General features: G+C 36.6%; 1 protein-coding gene across 9 annotated transcripts in view; it reads left to right on the top strand.

Moving 5' to 3' along the window:
• Positions 1-7,882: 7,882 nt before the first annotated feature.
• Tanc2 (tetratricopeptide repeat, ankyrin repeat and coiled-coil containing 2) overlaps positions 7,883-25,507 on the top strand; it is a 417,090-nt gene continuing 399,465 nt past the window's right edge. For all 9 annotated transcript variants that reach the window (XM_040268622.2, XM_040268621.2, XM_078041904.1 and 6 more), the window contains exon 1: positions 7,883-8,022. The gene's annotated coding sequence lies outside the window, so the exon portion shown is untranslated. The remainder of the gene's footprint in view (positions 8,023-25,507) is intronic.

Raw genomic sequence — 25,507 nt, 5'->3', positions numbered from 1 at the left:
ACAACTCTACCTATCATCTTGTTATATTCTGATTTCTCACTGTTTTTTTTTAAACACCTGTATTCAGTTATTCAGAAAATTCTGTTAGTTTTCCACATAAATATGGTTATTGGAACAATTTCTATTTCTACCATCATAATCCTTGACTATCAGTTATCACCTCTAGATCATTAAATAGCAATATCTTCTTAACCAGATCCCTTCCTGCTCAAATATACCCTATGAGATGGATATTTTAAACACAGCCTTCCTATCTTTCTTATGCTCAAAGACTCCTCGGTATATACTTTCCTGCAGTCAGATCCTGTCCCACCTTTCCATCCTCTAACCATTAATATCTTATCTCTTTATTAGTAATCTGATTCACCAAACTTGTTGCTCAAATGTCTATTCTTTAGACTTGCAATGTGTCTATTCATTGTTCATACTAATGCTTGTCTTTTTTAAGAGAGGAACTCTGTAATTTTCATTGCAGAGGTCTTTCACCTCTTTTGTTGATTCCCAAGTATTTTATTTTATTTTTTCAAGGCTATTGTAAATGAGGTTGTTTTCCTAATTTCTCTTTCTGAGGATTTGTCACTGATGTACAGAAATGTCTTTGATTTATGGGTGTTGATTTTATATCCTCCGACTTTGCTGAATTCTTTTATTAGTTCTAGAAGTTTTCTGGTGGAATATTTTGGATCTTGTAGATATAGAATTATATCGTTGGCAAATAGTGATAATTTGAGTTTTTTCTTTCCCTATCTGTATCCCTTTAATTTCTTTCATCTAATTGCTCCGGCTAGAGTTTCAAGAACTATGTTAAATACAAGTGGTGAAAGAGGGCATCCCTATCTTGTTCCAGTTTTTAGAGAGAATGCTTTCAATTTTTTTCCATTTAGAATGATTTTGGCCTGGGGCTTAGCATAGAGAGCTTTTACAATGTTGAGATGTTGAGATATGTTCCTGTTATCCCTAGTTATTTTAGTGTTTTGAACATGAAGCGGTGCTATATTTTGTCAAATTCTTTTTTGCATCTATTGAGATGATCATATGGTTCTTATCTTTAAGTCTATTGATGTGATGAATTATATTTCCATATGTTGAACCAAACTTGCATCCCTGGGATGAACCCCACTGGATTGTGGTGCACTGTATTTTTCTTTTCTTTTTCTTTTTTTTTTAATGTTTTTGTATTTGATTTGCCAGAATTCTATTGAGAATTTTTGCATCTATGTTCATTAGACATATTGGTCTGAAGTTTTATTTCTTTGATATGTCTTTGGTTTTGGAATCAGGGTGATACTGGCCTCATAGAATGATTTTTGAGGTGTTCCCTCATCCTCTATTTCATGAAATAATTTGATGAGTATTGGTATTAGTTCCTCTTTGAGGGTCTTAGAAGATGGAAAGATCTCCCTTGTTCTTGGATAGGCAGAATTAATATTGTCAAAATGACCATACTACCAAGAGCACTGTCCAAACTTAATGCAATTCCAATAAAAATCTCAATAATATTCCTCACAGAAATAGAAAAAGCAGTCATGAAATTCATCTGGAAAAATAAGAGACCCAGAAGATTTAAAGCAATCCTTAGCAAGAAGAGTGAAGCAGGTGGCATCACTATACCAGACCTTAAACTATACTACAGAGCAATAGTAACAAAAATGGCATGGTATCAGCACCAAAATGAACTTGTAGACCAATGGTACAGAATAGAGGACCCAGAGACAAACCCACATAAATACAGTTATCTCATATTAGACAAAGGCACCAAAAACATATATTGGAGAAAGGTTAGCCTCTTCAACAAATGATATTGGGAAAATGGGAAATCCATATGCAACAAAATGAAATTAAGCCCCTCTCATCATGTACAAAACACAACTCAAAGTGGATTAAGGACCTAGGAATTAAACCAGAGACTCTGTGCCTAATAGAAGACCCTGCGCCTAATAGGAGTAGGCTCAAATCTTCATCATGTTGGATTAGGCCCTGACTTCCTCCTATAGTACAAGAAAAAAAATCAAGAATCAATAAAAGGAATAGATTCAAACTATAAAACTTCTTCTCTGCAAAAGAAACAATCAGTGAGGTGAATAGAGTATAGATTGGGAGAAAATCTTTACCACACTCACATCAGATAGAGCACTAATCTCCAGAATATATAAATAACTCAAAAATCTTAACACCAAAAACCCAAATAACCCAATCAATAAATGGGCCGAGGAACTGAACAGACACTTCTCAGAAGATGATGTACAATAAATCAGCAAACATATGAAAAAAGGTTCAACATCTGTAGCAATTAGAGAAATGCAAATCAAAACTACTCTAAGATTTCATCTCATTCCAGTCAGAATGGCAGCTATTAAGAATACAAACAACAATAAGTGTTGGCAAGGATGTGGGGAGAAAGGTACACTCATACATTGCTGGTGGGACTGCAAATTGGTGCAACCAATCTAGAAAGCAGTATGGAGATTCCTTGGAAAACTTGGAATAGAACCACCATTTGACCCAACTATCCCACCCCTCCATTTATACCCAAAGGGCTTTCCAAACAGCATACTACAGGAACACAGCCACATCAATGTTTATAGCAGCATAATTCACAATAGCTAAATTGTGGAACCAATCTAGATGCCCTTCAGTAGATGAATGGATAAAGAAACTGTGGTATATATACACAATGGAATATTACTCAGCATTAAAAGAGAATAAAATCATGGCATTTGCAGGTAAATGGGTGGAGTTGGAGAATATTATGCTAAGTGAAGCAAGCCAATCTCAAAAAATCAAATGTGATGCTGATCCATAGTGGGGATTTGCAGGGAGGCATGGGAGGAATGGAGGAACTTTAAATAGGGCAAAGGGGACGGAGGGGAAGAAAAGGGATAAGGAGGTAGGAAAGACGGTGGAATGAGACGGACATCATTACCCCAAGTACATGTATGTGGACACAAATGGTGTGACTTTGTGTACAAGAGACATGAAAAATTGTGCTGTTTATGTGTACTATGAATTGAAATTCATTCTGCTGTCATATATAACAAATTAGAATAAATAAATAATTTTTTTAAAAATATATTTTTAGTTGTAGGTGAACACAATACCTTTATTTTTTTTTTATATGTGGTGCTGAAGATCGAACCCAGGGCCTTACACTTGTGAGATGAGAGCTCTACCAGTCAGCCAAAGTCCCAACCCAAAGAAATACATTTTTTAAAAAAGAAAGTAACTCATTTCCAAAAGGAGTCCATTCTTTGGCCCAAGATGTTATTATCTTATTTCCTCCTCTTAACTCTTATTTCATCCCAGGGACCCTCCCTTCCTTCTCCTTTCCATTTACACATTTTTCTTATTCTACTTGCCTTGAGAAGCAGTCCCAAACCATTCCTTCTAAATTTCTCTCTCTCCTTCTTGTGAATTATTGCAGAATTTCCTGTTTTACTCATGTTGACACTTAATCCTATCATATACTATGTTAATATTTAAATGTTTTAAGCATTTTGTTTCTCAAATAGATAATGTGGGGCTAGCAGGCAAGATTTTCTTCAAATCAATTATATATGCCCTATGGCAGTTATCACAGCTGTACACATATAGTAGGTACAAATACTTGTCAAACATTTATAAATGTCAGTGGGAAGTATATGATAGTTTGCTTATTCACATTTACATTAATTCTTTTCACTTTACAAAGAAGGAATTTACAAAAAACTTCTTTTAACTAGTAGCTCCTCTATGTGGAAATGTTAGTAACTGTTAGTCTAGCAATTATTAAATATTCATCAAAAGTCTGAGATGGGAGTTGATGGGGAAAATGTAGAAGCTATTACATCAGAAGTCATCAATTGCAGATCAAAAAGAAATGAGATTATGAAAAACAATCAGTGAGAAAAAATTTTATTTACATCAGCTTTTCAGAATACTTTTATTGTAAGATGGCTGACATTAAAAATGTATTCTGTATTCTCATTTGCATTTTATACAACACTATCCTGAGGGTAACCGATAGAGGATAAAATTAATGTCTGTGACTTTGACCCATTATTCAGTGTGACCTTATGCTGGTTATAACCTCTTGAGCCCCTCCCCACTTAAACAATTGAGGTAATGATACTTACCTGATAGAAAGATCATTAGGTGTATGATGAGGATAGTGATAGGGTGTTGCAAGGATTAAATAATGTAGTATATACATACATAAGGCAGTTAGTGAAATATTTGCTTCCCATCAGTGGCAGATTTTATTACTCTTTGAGAAAGTTCAGGTTAAAGGATAGATAAAGGTCTTATAGTTTCTCAAAGAGACTTGGAGGTGCCAGAAGGAAGACATGCAGAGGTGATTGTACAGAGTAGAAAGAGCAAGAATGGGCATTTGGAATACTAGAGATGGCACTGATAAGTGAGAAGATCTAGGTTAAGATTGGGCTACTCTATAGATATTTATTTGTATACTCCTCTTACATAGCAGGAGTTATATTTCCAAGTTTAAGTTATATATTAAACTTTCATCTTGACTAGAATGGATTTTTAATAGGTAAAGCAATTAGCATTCTCAGAATTTCAGGTATTGTGACAGAAAAGGAAAGCAGGGAGAGAGGCTGAGGACAGAGTTCTCTCTATAAAGTAGCTCTCTGTCCCTTCTGGACTCCACCTCTGTGGGGACCTCACCTCTGTCAGGGACATATTGTTTCCTTCACAAAGTTAGAGTATGGTAGCAAAATGTAAGTCCTCACAGAACTATGTGGAAGAGGATAGGCTGAATAGAAACCTGTTGAATGATCAAAACAATAAAAATGAATTCCTTCCAGTGGGTACTGGCAGTGCCCAGTGTGAAGAGGGGATTTGGAAACGACTGGCAATAGAAAGATCATTAGGTGTATGATGAGGATAGTGATTCAGAGTTCCTTTAGCAGAGCAAGTGACCCTGTGGGTCATGGTTATCAGAGCTTACTATGGGGAAATCCAATAATGAGCTCTGCTGCTGAAATTGGATGATTACAGTGCTTTCCTAATTTTCAGGAAAATGGGTTTAAACATTTCATTTTGTGAGTTATTATTAAGCTTTGGGTACTTCCTACTTTGTGAAAAAGTTGCAAACAAATCTAAAAAGAAAAACACAGACATCATTTCTTAAAAATAACATTATTTTAAAAATATGTGGCAATCTGCGTAAACACAATTGGGCCAGATCTAGTGCTGGTAAAATTGTGTCAAGTCCATATGGCAGAATTAAATCTATCAATATTTCATGGTGCTTTACAATGAACACCATAATTTCTGGGTGCTGCCACCTGAAATAGTTTGAAAAGCAACACATTACACCCCTGACTGCCTTTTGTTATTTCTCCAGGGAAAGAATGCTATTAGCCTTAGTGGAACTCACAGGGAAAGGCTCAGATACAAAGTAATCTTAAAAATAAATAAAAAAGACCAGAGGAGAATTAAAGAGGTTAAATTCAAGTGTAAGAAGAATAACATAATAATCGCTATTGTTTCCTGAGCACTTTATTGTGTGCCATGATCAGTGCTAAATATTTGCCAAAATTTGGTTTAATTTTTATCACCATCCCATGAGGTATCACCACCCACATTAGATAGATGGTGATAAGGTTCAGAGACTTGCTCAAGGTCACATAGCTTAAGTGGTGGGGGACACTGATCAAATCTAAGCTTTCTGGTTCCAGTGGTGATGGTATTGTAATGCTTCTTTGTGTGTAAAACTGTACGTTAAAACAAAATGTGTGTTAAAATTGAGATGAAGGAGCTAGGTTTCCTGGGGCACACCTGTAATTCCAGTGACTTGGGAGGCTGAGGGAGGAGGATTGCAAGTTTGAGACCAGCCTAGGCAATTCATCAGGACCCTGTCTCGAAATAAAAAAGGCTGGGATGTAGCTCACTGGTAAAGTGCCCTTAGCTTATTCCTTTGTAACCATTAACTAGGTCATAGTTAACATTTTCAGCAAACCAGAAGGCCCCCTCCTAACCCTCCTCAGTCATTTACCTCCTAAATAGTCACTACCTTGTCTCTGTCACCATAGGTTGATAAGTTTTAGTTGGATTAATCTAACTCTTTGGAGTTACCACCAAAAGATTCCATATGTCAGTCATTCACCTTATCACGCTAGCAATAGTTAAAGCTATAGGTAAAGCTAACTTTTCAAGCATTCAATGTGGTAGAGACTAGCTGTTCGGCATGGATTCATATTCAATTTCTTGTATTGTTCTAAAATTAATACTAATTGAAAATTTAAATTAACTTTTTAATTTTTTTATTTTTTATTAGTTACACATGACAGTACATTGATCTTGACATATCATACATTTGAATCAACTGGGGTAAAAAAAGAAATACAGAATGAAGTGCTACAGATGGGGTAAATTCAGATGGGTTGTTTTCAAACCAGCCAAACTCCCTTCCTTAGAAGCTCCACGGACACAGCTTTCTTGATGGATGTAATGTGTGCATCTATTTCCAATCATGGCTACTCATTAGGAAGTGGATGACCATGAAAGGTCATCTCATTTTATGGAAGGGAAGATCAGTCAGGCAGACTATGCAGCAATGATTGCTTTACATTTTCTTAGGGCACATGGAAAAAAAATATTCCAAATATCTTGCAAAGTTGACTGGGTGTTTCTTGATTTGAAGGAAAGGAAGAATAAACATAAGGAGGTCTCCGTGGGGTAGGGTTGAGTTGACAAATACAACTTAAATATTCTTCAGTGAGGCTTTAATGTGCCTTTCCTTTCCTTGCTGGTTAGCTCTTAAAACCACATTACTTCTTATCTACCCTGGCAGTGACAAAAGCAGTGTTAACAACTTTACTTCAGGCTTGTAAGCTATGGTTGCTGAATTTTCGGCAAATAATCTAGATAACAGTTTTCGTCTTCTCTCTCCATCCCCCCAACCCCGACATTGCTTCCCTCCATTTGGTCCTCATTCTGTTTCCCATCACAGACAACTGTGGCATTTTGAAGCTGAGAATCAGGAGAAAAATAACTGACACTTGTTGGTTTCGATGATTCTAGGAGTGACATGTGCCTAAAAGTGATGAAGTGGGGGAAGTCTTGAGGAACATTCTGGTCAGGAAAGAGCAGGTCAGGCCCTGAAGTTGGCGCACGTGACAGCGCCGGCCACCTCGAGAGTGACATCATCCCTGGGGGCGGAGCTTAATCCTGCAGGGCCTGGTCAGCTATTGAGTTTCCTCTCCTCTTCCCCACCGAAAGCCATCGACCCCACCAGTCAAAGCCCCCTGAGGAAGCGAGAAATGCCTAGACATCCTGGAGCGCCAAAGGCCCATCTCTCCGCCCAGAAGGGGGTTTACTCTCCCCTCCCTCTTCCAGCCGTTCCCCACCCTCAAACTGTGGAGGGGCAGGGGGCGGGGGCGCGCGCGCTCCACCACGCACGCGCCCCCACGCACGCGCTCTCCCTCCGCGCTCGCGCTCCTCCCCACCCGGCCCGGAGGGGGCGGGGCTGCGGGCGGCCTCCGAGGGTGCGACGCCCCCGGCGCGGCGGCGGCGCTAGAGAGCGGTCGGCCCGGCGCGGGTTGCTAGGCGCGCTGCTTCGGCGGGGCCCGCTGGCACAGCCGCCTCGCGCGAGCCGCTTGCTCGGCGAGGCAAGCTGAAAGCGCACGGAGCGCAGGGCCCGGGGCCGCCGGCGCTGCCTTGCCGCCGCCGCCGCCCTCCGCGCCTCCTCCGGGCGGCCCCGCCCCCGTTCCCATCCCCCTCGCGCTCACCTCCTGGCTGTGCCGCGCGCGAGGCGGAGCGAGGCGCCCGCCGCCGCCGCGGAGCTGAGGGGCTAGAGCCTGCCCCCGCGCCGTGGCTGACAGGAGGACCGCCGCGGGCTGTGCTCGCCGGCCGCGAGGCCGCGCCGCGCCGTTCCCGGGCGCAGACCCACGGCGGGGCGTCGGAGGGCAGCGAGGTGCTCCCGGGAATCGCGGGCGGCGCGGACGCGCTGCGTGGTTCTCACCAGAGACCTCGGGGTCTGGGGCTTGACCCAGAGGTGCAGCGAGCCCCTCAGAGCGGCAGGTAAGGGACCGGGGAGCCGGGAGAGGAAAGGTCGCTACGGTGACAGGGGCGTTCGCTTCCGACGCCCCAGCTCCAGGGAGAGGGGCGGGGGCAAGAGGGGAGGCAGAGAAATGGGCAGCGAAGTGCCTTGAGTGTCCAAGGTGGGGAAGGATCTTGCCAATGTGGCACTGAGGGGGCCTCCAGATGGGTCCGGGGTGGGCCACTTCGCTGTCACCGAAGGTGTCTTGGAATTTGGTACCTGACAGTCTTTGGATGACGGGGACCAAGATAAGATAGATGCGAGGCAGATTGCTAAACGTGGCAGGGAATGTCGTGCGGAACGAGTTGCAAAATGTGCCCCCAGAATGCAGCATAAAAGTAGTTGTGAAATGTGTCAGGTAAGGCACAGGATGGGCTGGCCTATGTGGCGTTGAAATTCATGATCGAAGTGATATTAATAATTCCTCTGGGAAAGGAGGTGTAGTACAATAAAAGATTAATAGGGTTCATTGCTAGATATTTTACACAGGAAATCCAGAAGAGCTATGAGAGTTTTTTGTTTGTTTGTTTATTGTTTTTGTTTTTAAAATAGGGACAAGTGCCCACGTGAAAGCAAAAAGCAAATTGTATCCGATTGTGAGATGAGATAGGAAAGAAAAAATAGGGCTAAAATAATGTCAGGGCGCAAGCACTGATACAATTGTATCCTGTCTTCTGTTCCAGGTGTGGGATGTTTAAAATGGTTTTCACAAAACATAAACAATGATAATTAACATTAGGAAGATTTGGTGTCTTTTACTCTCTTCTGTGCTCCTTTCCAGGAAAAGATAAAGGGGGGGGGGAACCCAAGAAACAAAAAACCCCACAAAACAAACCAAAGATCTTGACCATAATTGTGAGTTCAAGATGATTAGGCAAAGGGAATATTTTTCATCTGGTCCCTTGCCTTGATTTTTACACAGGTGAAAATAACTGGAACGAGGAAAACAAAACAATATGGTTGAACAAAAGGGATAAATTTTCAGGCATTTTGAGGGGTTGGAGCCAAAAGCTATTGCAATGGTTAATTACAAAGAATGGCAGTAGTGAAATATTGTTCTGTATTCTGGATGCTGGGATGGTGAAATAAGAGAATTGAATACTGTAAATTGGCATAAAAAAGCAACAACATGGACACTGTCAGTGGAGTGCTTCTTGCAGTATTTTCCAGGTAGATCATCTTAGGAATGCAAGCACACACATACACACACACACACACACACACACACACACACAACAACAACAAAAAATGAAATATTCCTTTTCTCTTCCTTCCTGTCCCCCCACCCATCGACATATACATATATATGAACATATACATATATATGAAATTACTCACATGCTGCAAAACATTGTGACTTCCATTTAAGAACATCTGGGTTTTGAGAGGATTGTTAGAACATAGCTGGAATTTCAGAAGTAACAAAAGACAGCTAGATGAGCTATTTAATGTAACGTGTACATACAATGTATACAATGAAACAAAAGCAGAAATATCAGGATGTATTCATTAGGATTAATTATTGATGAGATGTTGGTATATTATAATTCTTATAGAGAAATTGAATTTCTTGCTGAATGTTGTTCTTATTATAGTAATTTGTCAGATAATCTGAAAATTCATACTGATTGGCTTTCTTCTGCTTCCAAATTCAGCCATTGAAGATCATTTGCTTTAAAGACAAAATTGGATTTTTCCTGCTGATTAATTTTGGGTTTTAGTCTTTCCTGTAGATACGTCCCTTACCTTGAGGCTCTGTTGAGGCTAAAGAAGAGAGGGCCAGAGAAGAATAAAGAGCAGTTCTGTTGGGTCTTCCTGTTTTGTTCTGACTGTAAGCCATATGTACTGCCACCCTCTACTGTCTGTAGGAAGAGGTATTGCAGAGTCCCATTCTTTTCTTGTTATCACTGCCCCCTTGTGTAAGGGAAGAAATGGATAGTTGCACTTTTGCGAACCAGTCCTCTCAGATTGTTTTTTAAAAAGATTGGTTATAGATTATTAATTACCTATTCTCTTATGAATTGCAAGGATTTAAACATTTTGTTAATCAGTCCTCAGATTTAATGACTATTTTTAATAGTATCTGATTTTAGTCAGTAATTCAAATTGCTAGAATGTTTTCACTGTTCAGGAAGGCAGAGTATTGCTACCAGTAGTAATAGTTCACACTTTTTATCACCTCCTCTGTGCTTGCCCTGTTGTACATTGTTTTAATCAGTTCCATAATTTTATGAGGTACCCACTGTTATTTTTTTCTTGTAGATGAGAAATTGAAACATAGGTTAAATAACTTGTCCAAGATTATATAGCCAAGAAGTGGAAGAGCTGGGTTTCGTTTCTTTTTTTTTTCCTTTAGTTGTAGATGTATTTATTTATTTTTATGTGTACTGAGGATTGAACCTAGTGCTTCATACATGCTAGGCAAGCACTCTTCCCCTGAACTATATCCACAGCACCTAGCTGGGTTTTAATTTAGGAATTCTGGCTCCAGACTCTCTGTTCTTCACCATTACTCTATATTGTCTTTTCACTCAAATTAGTACTGACAAGGAATAATTAAAATGCATGTGCACTCCATAGAATAAAAAGTAAAGATATGGATAAACCTAGTAAAATTCACATAAATGTTAAGCCTATATACAAAATATTATTATTTATAGTATGAACATTCTCTTTAGGAATTTGTGGGATTTAAATTTATTTGTGGGATTATGAATGGAGGAGTGTCAGTACTTTTTATGTAGTTGAGGAAATATTTGTGAAGGTGTTTGGTTTTTGAAGGAACTTTAGCATAAAAAGTTACTTTGAAGCAGTGTGACAGAAAATACATGATTTCTTTAAAAGTACCAGTAAACCTTTACAGTTAATTTTCTTCAGGAAAATTAAGGAGAAATTTTTATTTTTCTGGCCTCCTCACATTTTTATTATCTTTATTTAAAAAAGTAGTTAGCAAAAATTGATTGGATGGTTGTATATATTTAACTCTTTCACAAATGAATGTTTGCTCAGATTTTTAACACTTAAACATTGTTTTGTAGATATCGACTATATAAGAAATAATATTTGTAGAATAAAATAGACATTATTATTGCTGTGAGTATATACGTGACTGCATGACCAATGTAATTCTGCAACCTGTACACTCAGAAAAATGAGACATTATATCCCTCTGATTCAAATGTATAATATGTCAAGATCATTGTACTGTCATGTGTAACTAATTGAAACAAATAAAAAAAGAAATAATATTTGTAAAGATGAGTAAGAGTAAAGAATACAGCCAACACTCATCCTTTACCCATTTTAAGAAATGGAACATTACCTCTCACAATTATGATAATTATTTTCTTCTTTTAGCTGAACTGTTGCTGCCAGTCTATTCTATAGAAACCTTTTTATACTGTGAATCATTTGTCTCCTGTAGCCAAACACTTTTATTTTTTCTACATGTTGATATTATGAGAATTCAATATAATCTATTGATTATGGCTAAAATTTATTCAGGATATATGTTTATATTAATAAGTTGAATGTAGACTTAGACCATACTATGTATTTGTAATGATTGGTAGTTCATTTTAGAATACTTTACTTGTAAAACCTAATTTGATTTTCCAGGTTTATCATACAAATTTACCACCATTGTTAAACATATTCTTCCCTCTCCTATCATTGATTCTTGACTAGAGTTGGGCTTGGACATGTTATCCTCTATTCTTCCTTTGCATCGGGTAATTTTCAACACCAGGATAGTTAGTATATAGTAGTACTCATTATTTATTTATTGAGTAAAGATTATTGACAGTTATATCAGTTATGCCATTGAAACCTCATCTCTCATTGAATTGGAGAAATTCTAGGTATTAAGAGATGGATTTAGAGAAATATGCATATATGCATTTATATTTGTATAGGTGTGTGTATATACCATCTAAAATATTATTCAGAGTAACTCCTAGACTGTAATTAACAATGACCCTAAAAATAAATCAGGTTTTGTTCTTTTTTATGTTTTCTGGGATGGTAAGAGGAAGATTAAAAGGTTCTCTGCGTGAACTTTACCTTAATTATTTTCTTTGTATATTGCAGGGGTTGGCAAACCATGGGCCACATTCAGTCCATTATCTGTTTTGGTATGGCCTGCAAGTTAAGACTGGTTTTTACATTTTTCAATGAAAAACAAAATCAAAAGAATACTGGAGCTGGGGGTGTGGTTCAGTGGTGGAGGGCCTCGCATATACCAAGCAGGCCACATAAAAATAATAATATACCTCAGCACCACATAAAAATAAATAAATAAATAAAATAAAGGTATTCTGTCCATCTACAATTAATTTTTTTTTTAAAAAGAATACTTTGTGTCATGTGAAAGTTACAGGAAATTCAGGTTTCTGTGTGAAACACACACAGTTTTATTGGAACCTAGCCATGCTCATTTGTTTATATATTGACTGTGGCTGTTTGGGGGTACAACAGCAGACTTGAGTAGTTGCCATAGAGACCATATGGCCTGCAAAGCCTAAATATTTACTATTTGGCTCTTTACAGAAAAAGTTTGCTGGTTCTTGGTCTATTACACAGTCTGTGCTCATTAAGTACTTATTGAATATTATGAGCTGTAGCTACACCTTGTCCTTTGAAGGCTTTTGCAGGGAATAATTGCATTTATTTATTGAGAGAAAATTGGTCACCTTGCCTTAGTATAGATTTATCTGACAGGCCCTTATTGAGCCCCGTGATGATACAATGCTCTTATTATGTCTACCTCTGAAGAATTCAGTTTCTGACAAAGTGTGTTATTAGATTCTATTCGTTTTTCAAAGAAGTATCCCATGAAAGAGGTTTGGAGCACAGCATGTAAGAACATTTTTCTTTAGTCAAATTTCAGTCTATCACGTATTTTGCACAAAAAAGATTGTTGTTATACTTTTATATACCTGGATTTTGTATATTAGCTTATTACACAGATACTATGTGTAAAGTATGAGTTGTTGGAGTACTTATGTTGGAAAAATTGGGGGATTTTTATGGAGTATATTACATATTCACTCACTTGATATTTATTGACCACCTATTAGGTACAAATTTTGTTGTATTTGACTTGAAGGTGAAAATTTTCTTCCATAAATAAAAGCTGAAATTGTAATTCAGAATTTTATGTTCTAAGTATTTCTTCTACTTTGGGGGAAATATAGTTTTAAAAATTATGTAGTATAGTATTATTATTTTCCACTTTTCTAAAGTTTTACTAGCCAATGTTGATAAGTTTTACTGTTTTCTTTATTTGGCAAAGATGTTTTGAGAAGGAATGTAATGACTTATATGTTCATTTATAAACATCAGCAAGTATTACAGGCATAAAATTCATAAGGAAAAACACATATAAACAGTAATAATGGAAAATTAGTTATTTCACATGCATCCTGAGACCAGATAGCCATGCTTATTACTTCCTTTTCTTAAATACCATCTAGCATTGTCTTATAATGACATATTTGATCACAAAGATTGACAACAAGAAGAAATACGGCATCAGTTTTTTATTGTGATGGAATCCCCTTTTCCCCACCTATAGGTCAGTTTTTTAAGTAGATTACATTTATGAAACTCAGAGATGAGAGTGGGTGTTTAGATATTGTGATTTAGTCATTTTAGGTTTGGAGAATCTGCTTCAGATCTCAGTAAATATCCTCTACCTAAATGAAGGCAGTCTTTTCTTAGCCCTTTGTTCTTAATCTTGTACTGGGAAGGGGGAGTGTCTCACAATTTTTAGCTCTGGTTACTGAAATTTGATAAGGCAAAGCTAATCATCTATGGATGCTTGAGAGAGATTTGTTGTATTATAGAATTCTATTTCTGTTCAAATTCCATGAAATCCTGCCTAAGATTATGAATTAGGGTGAAAGAAGGTAATTAGCTTTTGTGGACCCATGGAATCAAGACTTACTAAAGCACATAAACAAATAACCAAACAACCACATATATACCAATCCTGCTTCAGCATCAATATCTAAGCTCTTTCTTTTTAGAGTTTTAAGAAGACAGACTTCCTTTGGAAGTTGTTATTCAGACATTCCTATATTATAGAATGCCAGTACTGTGTTCAGTCATAAGAAGCTTTGAGTTTCCATAAAGTGGAGACCAATGAATGAAAAAATATATGTATATCACACTTTCTTTATCCATTATCTACTTAAGGACACCTATAGGTTGGTTCCATAGTTTAGCTATTGTGAATTGAGCTGCTATAAACATTGACATGGCTGCATTACTGTCTTATGCTGATTTTAAGTCCTTTGGGTATAGACCAAGGAGTGGGATAGCTGGGATGGTGGATTCATTCCCAGTTTTCTGAGGTATCTACATGCTGCTTTCCATAATAGTTGCATCAATTTGCAGTCCCACCAGCAATGTATGAGTGTACTTTTTCCCCACATTCTTTTCAACATTTCTTGTTGCCTGTATTCTTGATAATTGCCATTCTGACAGGAGCAAGATGAAATCTCAGTGTAGTTTTGATTTGCATTTCTCTAGAGAAATTGCTAGAGATGTTGAACACTTTTTCATATATTTGTTGATTGATTGTCTTCTTATGTAAAGTGTATGCTCAGTTCCTTAGCCCATTTATTGATTGGGTTATTTATTTTTTTGGTGTTTTGAATTCTTAATATATCTGGAGATTAATGCTTTATCGGAGGTACATGTGATAAAGATTTTCTTCCAGTCTAGGCTCTCTCCTCATGTTATTGTTTCCTTTGCTGAGAAGAAGCTTTTAAATTTGAATCTATCCCATATTGGTCATGCAGTCACATATATACATAAAGTAATAATATCCGTTTCATTCTACTGTCTCTCCTATCCCCACATCCCCTTCCCTCCCCTCCCTTCATTTCCCTCTACCTAATCTAAGGTAACAACATTCTTCTCTAGTGCCCCTGCTGTATTGTGAATTAACATTGGGATATTAGAAAAAATATTTGGCTTTTGGTTTTTTGGATTGGCTTATTTCGCTTAGCATGATATTCTCCATGATCAATATGATTCTACAACATGTACACTCAGAAAAATGAGAAATTATATCCCATCTATGTATGATATATCAGAGTGCATAAATGCATTCTAATGTCATGTATAAGTAATGAAAAAAATTAAAAAGTTTAAAAAAGAGAAGACCAATTGTATAATAGAAAAAACATGAATATGTGAATTTTGAATCATAAAAATGGGTTTGAATTACTGCTGTCACTTATTTATTGTGAAGGGCCAGAAACTTATCTTGCAGGGTTTTCATGATGATGAAATGACAATGTCTAGTACTTAATAAATGATGATTTTTTATTAGACTTTGAATTGTGTTCTAGATTTCTCTTTTTTGATGTGTGCTTCACCCAACACCGCCTCATGATTTTTTACTGGTATTGTCAGTCCAGCTTTTCTTTCTTAATTTTTTCTCCTTTCAGCATTGCAAGGCATTTAAAAAACCCGCGGTAGTTTGAGTACTGATTTATTTGTATCCTCAAATTTTCTCTTATGAAAGATTTGATAAGAGAAGAGCTTAGAAAGTCTTTTAATAACCATAAACTTAAAATCCAGACACTGTTTGACAAATTCCTGTTTTGTATTATTTTTCCCCAGTAATAGGGATTGAACACTTTAATGAGTATTTTTCAATGTTTTTCTCTTTTCTCAAGAGCATATAATCATATATACACACATATACAGTTGTTTTTAGTTAAATTGGGGATCATATTATTTACATTGCTTAGTAACTTGCATTATTCACTTAAAAGTATATCATGACTTTGAATTAATTTAAAAAAGCTGAATATATCAAAGCATACTGCACCATAATTTATTCTGTTCCTACCTAAATGATGGATGTTGATTTTTTTAATTATTTTAAGCATTATTCCAGTCTTATGACCAGAGAAGCAAACATTCTAAATTAAATATTAGCAAAATAAATTCAGCAGTATATTTAAAAGATAAGATCGTGATCAAGCAGGTTTATTCCAAGGAGACAAGAGCATTAAAATGATAATATTTTATTAACCAAATTTTAAGATTAAAATTATTATTATTACTCTCTTTTAGGGATAGTTGAGGGACGTTGTATTGTTATTTGTTCAAAATGGCATTAAGAGATTGCCCACCCCTGTGAACAGCAGTCTAAAATTTGCATGGTTCTTTGATCCTCAAAGTTGATAGACAAAAGTCTTTATTTTGGAATCTTTTGCTGGGGGGGACTTTGTGGATCCTTGTACATTGTCTTGTCCTCACTACTGGCCTTTAGTTGCCAAAACCTGGTACTATAGACAGTATAGATTTTACCATATTTCCAGAGACTGTGATAGATGATACAGGCGACATTCAATTTAGGACTTGTACCTTTTAAGATATTGTGTTTGATTGCTTTGGACTTAATGAGCACCTTGTTGGCCTACTTAGAGATTCTTCCTTGTTGCCTTGGAAATGTTGGCCTGAACCTTTTTTTTTTTAACACTTTTTTATTTGTATATGGACACAATATCTTTGTTTTATTCATTCATTCATTCATTCATTTATGTGGTGCTGAGGATTGATTCCAGTGCCTCATGCATGTGAGGCAAGTGCTCAACAACTGAGCTACATCCCCAGCCTTGAATCTCTTGAGGTCTTTCTTGTTGTGCTTCTTGGCAAAATTATGTGTTCTTAATAATCTGAGTATCTGAAACCATTTCTGTTCCCTTTCCAGGATGAGTCATATTCGAACCCAGTGCCTCATACATGCAAGGCAGATGATCTACCACTGAGCTACAACCCCAGCCCCCCCCTTTTTTTTATCTTTTAGAATGTGGCTGAGTTCAGGAAATCTTTTTCTAACTTCACAGAACTTGTTTTCCTTTGGTTTTTCTGTAGTATTAATACTGTTCTTTGATTTGACTGTATCTGTTCTGCCTACTGAAACTCTAGGAGTAAAGCAATATTGGAAAAATGAGTCTCATGTTTATCAAAAGACAAAAAAGCATTTGATAAAATTTCAGAATAATTTACTAATGGGTATATATAGCATAATTTCTGAATTCTTACTGGAATGAGGATATCTTTCTTTTATCTTGATCAGTGAATGATATCTTGACTGGATTTAGTGCTCCTTTTTTTTTCCTATAGCATATACAAGTTGTGCCATTTCAGGCATCTTGTGCAGTGGGTAAGTCTGATGCTAGTTTGATTCTCCTTTCATTATCTGTTTCTTTTATCTTCTACACATGTAGTTTTACCATCTTTCTGTGCCTCAAGATTATTAGTGTAATCTTGTTGTATACTTTCTCTCATGTTGTGAGAAACTAAATTATTAGTTCATCTCTCATTTCCTGGCTGTAGAGGTCTGTGTTTCTTTCTTTGGAATATCTGTTTTTTTTACTCATTTTATAAAGTTTACTAGTTTTACCAAAGCATGTCCTATTGGACATGGACTATTAGACATTAACTCAGAATGCTGAGTTAATATTCTCAGGTATACATTGTAGTTTTCCAAAGTATAGTTTAAAATGTTTTTTCATATTAGGAAAAAATTATTGTTTTACTTTTTGTTTTATTCCTTGCTTGAATTTTCTTCTCCAGGGACTCCTATTATCTACATGTTCAGTCTGTTTTCTGTTCTCAGTATATATAACTTTTCTCTTTTTATATTTTTGAGTTATAAGATTTTTTCTTGTTCATGAGTTTTATAATTCTTACTTCCATTGTTTCATGTCTTGTGTTATTTTCATAAGACATTTTAGCTCCTTTTGAAATAATTGCTATAATTTTGATCTGGCATGCATTTATCATCTGTAGGAGTGTGATTCTATTCCTTATTCTCTTTTTTCCCAATAATAACAACTTTTGCGAGATTGACCTTGGTATTATTCTGTAACGTTTTTATTTGAAGTTATTGTTATTTTTTAAAATCTTTTATTTATTTATTTAAAACATTTTTTTTAGTTGTAGATGGACACAATATCTTTATTTATTTTTATGTGGTGCTGAGATTTGAACCCAGTGCCTCACACACATGCAAGGTAAGTGATCTACCACTGAGCTACAACCGCAGCCCCACGCCCCTTTTTTTATCTTTTAGAATGTGGCTGAGTTCAGGAAATCTTATTTCTAACTTCACAGAACTTTTTTTCCTTTGGTTTTTCTGTAATATTTAAAAATACTATGGCTTGCTTTCTGAGATTCGCTAACCTTATTCACTAGTGGGGTCAGAACCTTCTCTTTTCTTCTTCATCTCTTCTTTCTGACCCTGATTTTCACCCCTCCATGACCTTGGATTCCTTTCCCTGTGCCTTCTGAGGCTCACTGTCAGTCACCAGCAAAACTCCCTTTAGTTTTTAATCTCTTCTCTAAACAATACCTTTATAGCTTGCTCTAACTGAAAACCTAACTCTTCCAAAGGGTACTTCTTTCCTTATAGAGTTTTTTTAGTGTGGTGGCTTCTCCTATTGAGAATAAAGATGGTCTTTTTGCTTCTCATTGCTATGTCTAGACTACTTCTGGGCTCATTCTCACTTTTGTAATTATTGGTGACTTCAGTATCCATATAGATGATCCTTCTGATACTCTGGCTTCTTGACTTCCTCTCTTCCAGCAATCCTGTCTTCTCTCTTAGCCATTTATTTCTACAGATATCATAGGCAGATGTTTTTAAACCCTTGGTACATCTGCATTATCTGAGGGGCTTGAAAAATCATAGGTGCCTAGAACCCATTTCTATAGATTCTGATTTGGTTCCTCTGAGATGTAGCCCAGGATGTTATTTTAAACAAATTTTCAAGGTGACTCAAATGGACAGCAAGGATTGAGAGCCACTGCCTTAGAACATTTTATTATGAGTAATCACAACTTTCTATAATATCAATGTCTGACATTTTACTCTCCAACTACCACTTTGTATTTTTCAGGTTTACTTCTAGTACCCAAAAACCTTAATTCTTTGACCTCATTGGGACTTTTCATTTACCACATCTTCTGTTCCACAATATCTTCATATCCTTTCTTCCTTTTTTACCGCTGACTTCTCATATTCTGCCATTGCAATTGCTTTTCTGAATCCATTCTCAATCCCTCTGACCTCTCTCTCTTGGTTGCTCCTGTCTGGCAAAATAGCACTGGTTACTCTCAGCTCAGTTTTGTACCGCATACTTGTGGGAGAACATGATTGGAACAAAGCAACTATGTGAACTTTAAATTCTTGCCTGTTTACCCAGCAAGTTTAAATTCATTGTTTAGTGTATTGCCTGGATATCCTGCTATATTACTCTGATTCTTTCACCCTCCCATTTGCTTAGATGATTTTATCTTTTTCTTGCACTCAGAATTTTAAAGTGTTTCCTTTTCCATCCTCCCTCTCAGCTGGTGACCTTGTTTTCACTTTCACCAAGAAAAGAAACAATCTTCATATCACCTGCATCTTTACCAGTGTTATTATGAATTAATTAACTGTTTTTTCCTCTATTAAAATCAATTCCCTTCAGTTTTCCCTTAGAATCCATCCGTTCTCACTTTCTCAAGGATGTTATTCCTATAATTCTTTTTTCTATTTTCTAGATCACTGTCAACAGAATAAAAACACACTGTAATTATTTTATTTAAAAGAATCCCTCTCTTAAACTTCTTCTAGCTATTACCCTATATCCTTTTCTTATTTATACTAGATACTACAAGACTAGTTATCTTTGTTTACTTTGTCCACTTCTCTCCCTCACTCTTTTCCTCCCTCTCTCTTTTATACATTTATTGATGTATAATTTACATATACAAAATTCACCCATTGTAAACGTTCAGTTTATTGATTTTTGGCAAATGTATACGTTTGTAGCCATCACCACAATCCAATTTTTGAATTATTCTATTACCCTAGAAAATTGCTTTTAGTCAACCTCCATTTCCAGCCCCAGCCCTAGGCGAGCACTGATTTACTTTTATTTTTAAAGGTCTTTGGACATTTATGTAAATGTAATCATATAGTTTGTAGTTTTGTTTTGTTTTATAATATTCAATCTTTTGCTTCTGGCTTCTTAGCATGTATTTTTAGCTTAATCTATGTTATGTATTAGTATTTATGTATTAATTATGTATTAATTTTTAATTATGTATTATCCTTTTTATTGCTGAATATTATTCCATTGTTTGTATCACATTTTGTTTATCCATTCACAGAATAGACATTTGAATTTTTTCTGGTATTTGGCTTATATGAATAATGCTACTATGAATATTCATGCACAAGCTTTGATGTGGATAATGTTTTAATTTCTGTTGAGTAGATTTCTGGGAGCAGAATTCTTGGGCTCATGATCCATTTTGAATTTAATTTTTGATATGAGATAATGATCTAAATTTGCTTTCAGTACATACAGATATCTCATTGCCCCAACACCATTTGTTGAAAAGACTGTCCTTTTTTCCATTGAATTGCCTTGGCATCTTTATTGAAAATCAAAACATGGGGTACATGGAGGGATTATTCTCTTGTGAATGTTTTACCACATGGAACTTCCTGTTAAATTCTTAGTCCATTAGTTCTCTTCTTTCTCCAGATAGGCCCTCATGATAGTGGAAATGCTGGGTCTCTCTTTCCTCTTCCCACTGAGAAGGCAACTATAACTGAGATTGTGAAAAATCAAGTTAAGTCCTTTTTGGCCATGGTAACAAAGCTGCTGGTTTTCAAGGCCTGCTCCACTGAGGTTGAACTGCATTTTTGAGGGATGGAGAGTAGGAAAGTAGTCCTAGGCAAATATGCCATAGACTTGTTCTTCCCCAGAGTTAAGTTGTTTTTATGAATAAACATTTTTTTGTTGTTGTTGCTTATGGTTCATTTTGAGTGCTGAAAAATCAGATTTCCATTCTGTTTTGTACTATTCTAGTCAGGCTTCCTCTTCTATCACTCTACTGAAACTGCTTGTTATGGTCATCAGTGGCTTTCAAATGGCTCCATCCAATGGTCATTTCTTAGTCTTTGTCTTACTTGACCTATTAGCACTATTTGATACTCTCTCCCCATGAAGTCCTGGCTTTCAGAGGGAAAGGATGCTTTATCTTGGTTATTCCATGTCATTGTATGCTCCATGTTAGTGAATTTCTTTCACTGATTCTTCCTCATCTTCACAACTATAAAAGTTTGGGTGTTCCAGGGATTTTTTTCTCTTCTGAGGACATTGCTTTCCCTACTGCCCTCTCAAGTTATGCATTTTCTTCCCTTCTCCACTTCCTGTATTTCTTAGATCACTGGACCTGGAGAAAGTACATGCTCTCTTTAAACCCCATTTATAGCTTTCAGATCACTCTGTTGTTTCTTCTCTAAAATTCTCTGGCTTTGAATCTCATGTCATCAGATTGTGTTATTTATAGATCTTATTATTGCTATTGACTGTATACTTCTTGGTTCATTCCATGCAATGATTTTTTTGAACTTACCACTTGGAGTTAGACCAGACTTCACAAGTTAAAGGTACAGTTCTCCATAAGATTTTCCACTCCAAATACCAGTTGTAAGCATAGAAGTTCCCAGAGCCACTGTTGTAGTCAGCTTTTTCACTGCTGTGAGTAAAAGATCTGACAAGAACAATTTTAGAGGAGGGAAAGTTTATTTTTTGGCTCATGGTTTCAGAAGTCTCAGTTCATTGACAGCCAGCTCCATTCCTCAGGGCTCAATGTGAGGCAGAGCATCATGGCGGAAGAGTGTGGTGGAGGAAAGTGGCTCATATGAAGGATGATCAGAAAGCAGAGAGAGACTAAATACTCAGCTCACCAAAAATATATACCCAAAAGCAGGGGCCCAGGGACCCTTTCCTCTAGCCACAACCTAGCAGTTTACATACAGTTACCACTCAGTTAACCCCTGTCAAGGGATTAATTCACCAGTTGTGTTAAGGCTCTCAAAATTCAATCATTTCCTTTCTGAATGGTCTTGCATTGTCTCACATGTGAGTGTGTGCGGGATACCTAATATCTAAATCATAACAGCCATCTTCATTTTTTACCAACTTGCTATAAATTTGGGTGTTCTTCCTACCCTTCAGATGTAATAATTCCTGAGAACAACTCATAGAAGTCAGGAAAGCACTGTGGTTAAAAATATGGTTTTATTGTTGTATCTAGGATACAAATCAGAATTAGCCAAAAGAAGAGACACACATGGCTGGGAGGCTTCCAAATGGGAAGATTTTTTGTCTTTTCCCCATCAACTTAGGAAGTATTACCATCCTGGCATACTGATGTGTAACACAACGGTATATGCAGAGTGTTGCCAACCAGGGAAGCTCATCCTAGTCTCAGTGCCCAAAGTTTTTATTGGAGTTTCATTAGGCATGATTGATTGAATTATCAACTACAAATTAAACTCGGTCTCTAACCCACCTCCTTACTCTAGTCAGTTGATGTAACTTGGTTCTAAGTCCCAACCCTCTAATCACATGGTTGGTTTTTCTGGCATTGGCATCCCCCATTCTGAGTCATTTCATTGCCACAAACTATCTAGGAGCCCACCATGCGTTCCATCCATGAATACAAAAGATATTCTTGTTATTTAGGAAATTACTAGGATTTATAGACTACCTCCCAGGAGTTTGGGGCAGGGAGAGGTTAGCCACATTTTTTATTACCCAGGATTCTTTCTCTTCTTTTTGTTAGTTCCCGTGTCTTTCACCACTTCTATTTCTAATCTTAATTCTTGGTAATTTCAATAATGTAGATTTTTTTTCAACATTTCAATTTTTCAGCCCTTTGAATTTGTCATCTTCAATGATCTTGACTGCCAACTTACCTCAGTCAATCCTTCTCATGGTCATACCCTTGATCTTGACTAGTAACTGCAGAATCTCCATAATTTTAGTTTTACATATTCCACTCATTGACAATTTTTCTGGCTTTCTCCTTTTAGTACTCTGGCTCTCATAATCCTTTAACCCCCACAAGGACCTCTAGTTCATTGATTGATTTGACTACCATTTCACACTCTCTTACCTTCTCAAATAGCCTTACTCCCTTCCCTACTCAATATAAATCAATCATAATTATCCCTGCACATAACATTGACAGGGTGTCCCCTGCTCCCTGCTGGAGAGTGAACCAGAGCCTTGCACATGTGAGGCAAGCACTGTACCACTGAGCTAAACCCCTAGTCTTAACATTTCCTCTTTCTTGATTCATTGTCATTACTGAGCCAAAACCACATTTCCGGTTCAGTTCAACTTTCCACTTTCTCTACGCCAGCACCCATGGAGCTGAATGTAGTTAGTAAAGCATACAACTTCACTGAGTGATTTCATTTTAAATTCATGACTACAAACCTCAAGTGGGACCCTAATCCTGCCAGGTGCGTGTATCCTTAGTCTAAGAGGTGGGAGAGAGGGTGGATGATTATTTCACACTTTTCCCTCTCATATTTCTAATACTTCTTTCCATTCTTTTTCTTAGCTAATGACTTTTTCTACTCTCCTGAAAAAGTTGAAGAGAACTTCCATAGAAACCCATAATCACATCTGTCCCTCTCCTAGCCTTTGCATCCACATATTCTGACAGTTACCAAGAACTATGTATACTTCTTTCTATAAGCAACCCTTCTATTTGTGCATTAGATTTACTCTTGTCTACTCAAGAACATTGCTTTTTCATTCTTTTCTTTTCCATTTCTAAGTTATACTCATTTCTGACTAAGTTATCCTCATCAGCATTCAAATGGGTCATTTTTCTCAAGTTAAAAAGTTTTCTTATCTGGGTATGTGGTGTATACCTGTAATACCAGCATCTTGGGAGACTTGAGGCAGGAGGATTGTGAGTTCAAAACCAGCCTCAGAAATTTATTGAGGCTCTTGTCTTAGTCAGACCCTATCTCAAAATAAAATATAAAAGGGGTGTGGATGTGGCTCAGTGGTTAAGTACCCCTGGGTTCAATCCATGGTGCAATCAATCAATAAATAAACAAACTAACTAACTAACTCACTTCTGCCTCTATCATCCAATTTCTGTGTTCTGTGTTTGTAGCAAACCCTTAAAAAAATGTTTATAATCTTCTGTCCTGTTTCCACACTCCTGCACCTTTTTTTTGCAATCTTGCGGATTGAACCCAAGGCCTTATACATGATAGGCCAAGTATTCCACCACTAAGCTACATTTACAGCCTTTTTTATTATCTCTTGAGACAGGGTCTCATTGACCCAACTGGCCTTGAATTTGGAATCCTACTATCTTAATTTCCCCATTAGCAGGGATATAGGTGTGTGCCACTATGCCTGGCGGCCCCCCATTTAAAAAGAAATCTTGTTATTTTGAAGTGAAAACATACAAGAAAGTTGTGAAAATGGTACCAGAAAATCTCTTTCATGCACATTCACCAGTTGTTAAAATTTTATGACATTTACATTATGATTCTGCTTATGTTCATTTTTCTTTGAATCATTTCAGAGTGAGTACTAATCAACATATATCTACACCTAAATACTCACTATTTCTTAAGAATGAGGACATTCTCAATCAATTAAAAAAATCAGGAAATTTAACATTTATACAATGGTATTGTCTAGTCTGTACTTCATGTTCAAAGCTTGTCTCTTTCCTCAATGTGTTGACAGCATTTTCAGCATTTGTAATGGATTCATTACAATATTATGCATAAGTATTTTTTAGGGGATTTAGTATTCTTTAGGAGCAATTCTTAGCCTCTCTTGTGGCTTTTGGCATTGACACTTTGAAGGGTATAGTCTTATAGTCTGTTTTGTCTTTTTCCTCAGATCATGCATTTTAGGGACCCGAATACTACATAAGTGATGTATGTCCTTCTCAGTGCATCCTATTAGGAAGCATCTGATTCCAATTTAACCCATGGTTGGTAATGTTAACTTTGATTATTTGGTTAGGATGGTTTTTTTTTTTCAGGTTCTCCACTGTAAAATTGCTATTTTCTTTTTGAAGTATATAAGTAATTCATGGGATAGATTTTGAAATTATATAAATCTGTTGTTCATCAAAATTTCATTCACCAGTTTTCACATGTTAATAATTCTTATCAATTATTAGTAGGATGATTGCAAACTGATGATTCTCTAACTCAGCTATTTTGTCTGTATTTATTAATTGATCTTCTACTATAAGAGCCAGCCAAGCTTCCCTGACTCCTTTCCTTATTTAACAGTATGAACTCAATAAATTGATTTTGTTCAGTGGGTTATGATCAATTTCTAAAATTTATTTGAAGTTCTGATTGTCCCCAATTTGGCCAGTGATATATCATGAGCATTATTTTAAGCACTTCCTAACTTTCTGGAACAACATATGATGCTCCAGGCTTAGCTGGAGTAGTATAATTGGATATATCTCTCTTGGATTCCTTTTTTCCCCTTTTAATTGAGGTATGGTTTACATGGATTCAAATATAGACATATTAATATTTAGTCATTAATGAGTTTTGATAGTTGTATACACGGTCTGTCATTTACTACC

Source organism: Ictidomys tridecemlineatus, chromosome 3 (assembly GCF_052094955.1).
Source record: "Ictidomys tridecemlineatus isolate mIctTri1 chromosome 3, mIctTri1.hap1, whole genome shotgun sequence".
Classification (NCBI taxonomy): Eukaryota; Metazoa; Chordata; class Mammalia; order Rodentia; family Sciuridae; genus Ictidomys; species Ictidomys tridecemlineatus.
This window is presented reverse-complemented; position numbering and strand designations above follow the sequence as displayed.